Source organism: Solea senegalensis, linkage group LG7 (assembly GCF_019176455.1).
Source record: "Solea senegalensis isolate Sse05_10M linkage group LG7, IFAPA_SoseM_1, whole genome shotgun sequence".
Lineage (NCBI taxonomy): Eukaryota > Metazoa > Chordata > Actinopteri > Pleuronectiformes > Soleidae > Solea > Solea senegalensis.
Window position 1 is genome coordinate 6,889,946 of NC_058027.1, and position 6,821 is coordinate 6,896,766.

Sequence of the window (6,821 nt, forward strand, 5' to 3'; positions counted from 1 at the left end):
CTTTATGGAGTGGGTCTGATTGTGGAAATGAGTTTCACCTGGTGCTGCCTGCAAGAGAGAGTTAGCCACGCCCCCACACACATAGCCCACAGACAGGGAGGGAAGAAACAGGAGGAACAGACAGACACGGATAAACAGATGGAGGAGAAGGAGGGGCTGCCATGACGAGAGTCATGACATACTGTACCTATTACTAGTGGATAGTCAACAATAGACTATTGAATAAAGTGTCACTAAAATCACTATGAACTTCCATTCCTGATTTGATAGAAGACTCCTTTAAAAAAATACAAGCACTTCAGCTAAGTTTGTATATGTAATAAAAGGTAATTATTTCCAATGTAGTTAGCCATTACCAAGGGAGTGATCCATCTTTATTACACATGGCAAAGGTTTTGTCATGGTGACAACTGGCAGAGGGAGAACAACGCTTGTTGTTTTGAATAGAATCATGGTTAATACTGATGTAAGATCAAAAAGCTGTCTAGTATCAGTAGACCAGAACCTGAACTTTTCACCAGCACCATATTCTGAAGTTCAAGGTTGCTTGAATACAAAAGGTCTGAACCCATAAAACCTCCAAGATGAGAAAAATGGCACAGCACCACTGAACTGAACTGACCTGTTACATTGTTCTGATGGACCCAGGTCTGGCAGTAGTCTGTAAAAACACCCCAATCAAGCTCCAAGCAGCTTAAGTCTAAACGGATGTGTCTCTTTTGCAAGACAATTGAGCACTACCTGTCACAGTGTCCAAATATAGTCCAGCACTCACCTGCGACACCACAACCAAGAAGCTGTGGTGGGAGAAGTGGATAGCAGATGGCCAACGTTGTCGGAACTGTGGTCACACCAACCACAAACAAGGAGCCTTCTCTGTAAATAAAGCCTGTAGTGAATGTCAGGGAGTTCACCTGAGAGTTCTCCAGATCCCCATGTCTACATCATCACACCAAAGCATCAAGTTTCACTCTCCAACTCCAATCAAGGGGGTAAGGTGTACCTTAAGCCCTAAGCCTATTTTGTGGATCTCTGCTCGAAAACTGCACACTCATAATAAAATGAACCACAAGGTCTATTAGAACAATTTGGGTGTCATAGTAAAAGAAACACTTGTGGGATTTTTTTACGATGTGTTAATATCAGAACATGTGTTACTGGTGTAGAGTAAATGAAGATGGCATACAACAAAAATGCAAAGAAAATGCTGGGAGAGCTACACATTCACATTTGTTGGCTACTTGTCTCCTCCATGACACTGCTTTACACACTTTTATCACACTCCATAATTTACAAGGTGAGAGGCCACATCTTACTGCATCTGTAACTGAATCATCTCTGTGTGCTTGACAACTCACTTTCAACTCACAATCACTGATTTTCCCAATGAGTAAAAAACGTTTTACCACAATCACACCATCAGCCCTTGCCAGCAAATAACAACAACCACATCTGTTCTTTCCTGTAGAATCTCATCCTGCTCTGTGGTTTTCCAGGTCTCTCCACAACAACAGCATCTCCTGAACAAGCTGAAGCGGAGACTATTTTTGGCTAATTTGAAGAAAAAACACACTAACTCCATCTGCTGATCGAAGCTGTGACAAACATTACGCCGTGTTGCGTGCTGTGTTCTTAAATTGTTACTGAAAGCATAACTCCTGCACTTTGTTTGTCTATCTAGTTGCACTTTTATATTTCAATGTTTGTTTTGTAAGTGTTATCTCCCTGTTTTTATCAACTATGACGTATGCTGCTGCCTTTCTTGGCCAGGTCACCCTTGTGAAAGAGATCTTGATCTTAATGAGTCTTTTATCTGGTTAAATAAAGGTTGAATAAATTATATACTGGTGATAACTCAAGTGTGAGACGTGTGTGTATGTGTGGGCATGTATGCTCACAGGGCTAGATGACAACTTTTGTCATTTGCTACAACCGCTGGTGTGTCAGAGATGCTTCAGCTTACTCTTACTTGTGTTCAGATCAGGTTTGGTCAGTATTCTCTAAGGCTTGATTGGGTTTGGTTCAAAAGAGAAAAATGCAGCCACAGACACAATAAACCCAACAACTAGCTACTAAACAAAATAAATGTTTTACGTTTTTATGTTAGCATTAATCAGGGTTCCCACACCTCGGTTGTCATTTTATTCATTTGCAGCACACTCTGCATCTGGCCAAGTGATTGTCCTTGGAGTCCTTGGCAAGCCAGTCTTAATCATTTTCTGTGGTGAGCCAGAGATCTTGGAATTTACATCTGCTGAGACCTCCTGTGAGACCTAGTGTAAACATGCTGACAAAAGAAGCCTGGCCACATGGTGCAGGGAGACAAAGGACCTCTGCCCACCGGCAGAGGTTGTATAAACTTTGGGCACACGTAGGCCCATCCCTTCATGCCTAACCACCAAGGTGAAGGGAGGTATCGAAAGTCACGTTAAGCAGCCAATCTCATCCTCGCTAGTCTAGCCAGAGATTTGTCTCTCTGTCTGTCTGAAAACTCACGGCTAGTAACTCAACGGACCCAACAAGCCGGACCTCGCGATGGATCAGAGCACCCTCAAGGTGTGGTTGGTGCACTCCCTACGTTCTGAACTATCTGTGTGTTCATTGTTGCATGCTGCTAAAATGACTGCACCAGCATTTGTTGCTTGCTATTTGTTGGCCACTTGTCTTGTGTCATTAATTGTGTCTAGTTTAGTCACTGTAATTGCTTTGCTGTGAGGTACCAACAGTGGTATTCACTACTCCCTTATGTGGCTTGCTTCCAAATATGAATTGTTTTGGCCAGGTCTCCATTGTAAACACGATTATTATGTAAAGGGAGTTAGTGTTAACCACAGAGGTGATTTTAAACATCTAATTAAAAATACAAATAACTGAGAATGAGGAACAGGAAGAGCAAAAATGCTTACTATTTCCAGGTTTTAACAGTCATTCATGCAACACTCTAGTTAACAAAACACTGCCCCCTGCTGGCCTGATCATCATACCTGATGTAAGTGGTGTAAGACCCAATCAATGACAGCAGATATTCTTTGACAAACAAAAAAAGAGGAACTATAATATATATAATACATAATTATTATTGTGTTTTATATATATGTATATATACACATATACATATACTTATACATATATATGTATACATATATATATATATATATATATATATACATATATATATATATATACATACAATCCTATAAATAAAGTATTATTCATTTTTTGATAGAAGCCTTCTGAAAATACTGATCCTGCTGATGATGGTCAGAACGCAATGTCTATTTATAAGAATCCTTTAAAAAAACAGTTAAGTTATGAAGTGAGTGAAGTAACAAAATGGAATAAATATTTTAGAAATCCTTTAAAAACTTGTTTGAAAGTAAAAATGTTATTGTTGTTTATTTGGAAAATAGCAAACTGAATTCACCAAATTTCACTGAATTTCACCAAATTTGAGCTGGCTCACTGGGCTTCTCTGAGAAATCAGGAATTAATTAAATATTAATAATAATATTAAATATAATATATAAAATAAATGGAATTGACAGAATTATATTTTTAAAAAGTCACCTCATAACATGTAAATATCCTTTATTTAATATTAAAAAGCCAAAGGTAATAAGTGTATTTTAAGATCATGTAATACAGATCATAACATAGTTATTTTACTTAAGTGTATTTACAGTGTACTGTCACTCTCCTTTAAGAAGCACAAACATCTTTTCATGAGTCTAGAGAAACAACCTGTGTGCAACTTTATATCCATATATACAGTATATACTGTAGCTTGTATATTAAGATATAGCCTAAAATACCCATATATTAATGATAAGCCTTACAATAATATTTAATTTCATTTATATCACGATATTCTGTATATCAAAATCAAAGGATATAAAAAAGATTGTTTCCCATATCGCCCAGCCCTACCACAAACCCGTAGTTACATATAAACACAGTTTCTACATACACACAATAATAATTTGTTATTAATGTGTTTTTTGCGGAAACATTTTTGATAATTGTGGATGTGTGTGTCAGTGCTGCTCACCCTAGCTCAGCCATTCCATCCAGAAACTCTTTCCTGCTGAACTTGCAGAACTGTGGCTGCTCTGAACTTGCCACATGCCACAACAAGTATGCTCATGCTAGCAGGATCCAGAGTAAGGTCATCACAGAACTGCTGGATCCCATCAATGCCTATCTTAGTTCAAAACTCCTGCCTTTATATTTGTTGTAGAGCTGCTCCAGCTTCTTGCGATCCACAGAGGTTTTCATGGATTATGGATTACCACATAAATAAAGTCATCTGGAAAGAAAGCTGATCGAAAAAGTCTCCAGTACTGTTGTCTTACAGCAAAAGGTTTGCATGTTCTCATGTGCACGCGTTTTTTATCGAGATACAACAGTTTCATCCCACAATTCAAAAAAATGCAGAGGTTAATTGGACACTAAATTGTCCATCGGTGTGAATGTAAGCGTGATTTGATTTATTGCCTACCGCAATATTTCTTAAAGCCAAAATGTGTGTCAAATTGCCATTATAGATTAACTATTGTCCCAACAGAATGAAGAAAACATCAAAACACAGTAATAATTTTAAATATGTGATTCAGATGAAAATATGATTATGCAGAAATTACCATTCCCTCTCACATCGCAAATCATATTACAATCACAATTCCAGTCAAAATAATTACGATTAGATATTTATTCAAATCATTCAGCCCAATTGGTGACTCGTCCAGGGTGTGACTCCGCCTTTCACCCTGTGTGAGCTGGGATTGGCTCCAGCCCCCTGTGACCTTCATGTGGAGGGTAAAGATGTAGTCAATTAATGAATGAACTCAGATGACAACAAGCATAATTTAATATCAATAAATATATCATGATATAAATCAAATCAATATTTCTGTAAAGCTTAAAGGTAAGACTGAGCAATATTACTTATGAATAATATCTGAATACGTTTAGGCTATATCCAGATATATAAGATATGTGGGGATATAAGGCTGCACACAGGTTGTGACATACACTGTTAATACAAAAAATAGTAAAAAAAAGTATCTACCATTTATGATCTGTATTACATGATCTTCAATTACACTTATTACCTTTCATTTCAGCTAATATCTGGTTTGTTTCTTTGGCGGCTTTTAAATGTTAAATGAAGGATATTTATTTATTTATTTATTTCACAAATGTATTCAATAAATATGATGATTATCAATATAACAGGCTTTATAACCAGGAAAGGTCATCAGATACTTTATCATGATTTGAAAAAAAACAAAAAAAAAAACAAAACATTTTTTTAATATTACCTCATATAAGTCTTTGTTACTGTGTAGTTAGATAACTCTGTAACAATACTATGGGAAACTAAGAATCCTTGAAGGAGATTTTATCTCTGAATATTTTCTCAAGTTTCCAAATGTAGCTAGTTCCTTCCAGGTTTAAGGCTTCTGGCTTTTAAAGCATTAAAAATGTAAATTTTTTGTTAATGTTTGGATAGCGTCTCATCTGATAAAGCTGTTTTAAATCTATAAAACATGTAATATTGAACTGTAGCTTGACCTACAAATACACATGAATTGCAATCGCAATATAGGTCACAAAAATTCCTTTCCTAGGGTATAAACACAATCCACATAAACACAATCAAATTACCCCAATGGCTCATCACAGATTAGAGATTAGAGATTAGAGTCACTTTATTGCCATTGAACAAAATTAAGTTAGACATCTAACCTGAAAGTGTAATTAGTTACAGTCCGTTCCTCAGCCTGCTAGTTTTGGAACCGAGACTTGTACCTCTCCTTCCAGAGGGGAGAAATTTAATATAAGTTTGACACTGGAGACTGTCCTTCACAGCCTCTGATGCTCAGTGGTATATGAGAGTCACTGTGCCTCCTATACTCCACAATCAGTTCCTTTGTCTTCTTGGCATTGAGGGCCAGGTTGTTTTCTCCACATCAAGCAATCTGAAGTTCCACCTCCTCCCTGTAGGCCTTTCGTTGTTGCCACTGATCAGCCCTACCCATGATGTCATCTGCAAACTTCACTGTGAAGTTAGAGTTGTGCAGAGGGACGCATGGGGGTGGATTTAGGGTGGAGGAGGTGTGGCTGTCTAACCACACAGACTGAGGCCTTTTGGTCAGACAGTCCAGTGTCCAGTTCTGGAGTGATGTGCTGATGTCCAGGTCACTGAGTTCGGACACCAGCTTCTGACTGTGTTGAATGCTGATGAAAAGCCCACACACAGTATATGGGCGTAGGTGTTGGTTAAACATAATGGGGGACTACGGTCGATGAGTGGTTGAGCGAGTCATCTTTCAACTGGAAGGTCAAAGGTTCGAGGCTGGCTCTGCTTGCCTACTTAACTCCTGACAGCTGTGCTGACAGCGTGTGAATGGGTATGAACAATGAGTGATAGAAAATAATGTGCTGTATGAATGTGTGAATGGCAAAACTGTAGTGTAAAGCAGCTTTGAATGGTCATAGAAATGTTGTCCTCAATAAACAAGGACAAATAGTTTTAACTGAATTAACAAACAAAGGCACTAAACAGCCACCAAGTGGCACTATTTCATGTCTCTCCTCATGGGGCTGCTCGAATGACTGGGGTGAAGTTACCTAGCTGAAGAAGAGGGAGTTTACAGCAGGATGATGCAGGAGAAAGCTATGTTAATAGATGCCCCATGCATGTTCAATACATATGCACTTTGTTCTCTATGTTGTGAATAAAATGAGAAATCCTGCACTTTTAACTTTTCACAGATATATTGTTTTCCTCAGTTAGACAGATACTGGGATGTATTTCC

The 6,821-nt window shown here is 37.9% G+C and overlaps 1 long non-coding RNA gene across 1 annotated transcript; it reads right to left on the minus strand.

Moving 5' to 3' along the window:
* Positions 1–566: 566 nt before the first annotated feature.
* Positions 567–4,107, minus strand: LOC122772777. The gene is made up of 3 exons (XR_006360814.1): positions 4,049–4,107; positions 776–876; positions 567–661 (listed from the first exon to the last, which is right to left on the minus strand). It is a non-coding gene; the product is annotated as an uncharacterized LOC122772777 (long non-coding RNA).
* Between the last annotated feature and the right edge of the window lie 2,714 nt (positions 4,108–6,821).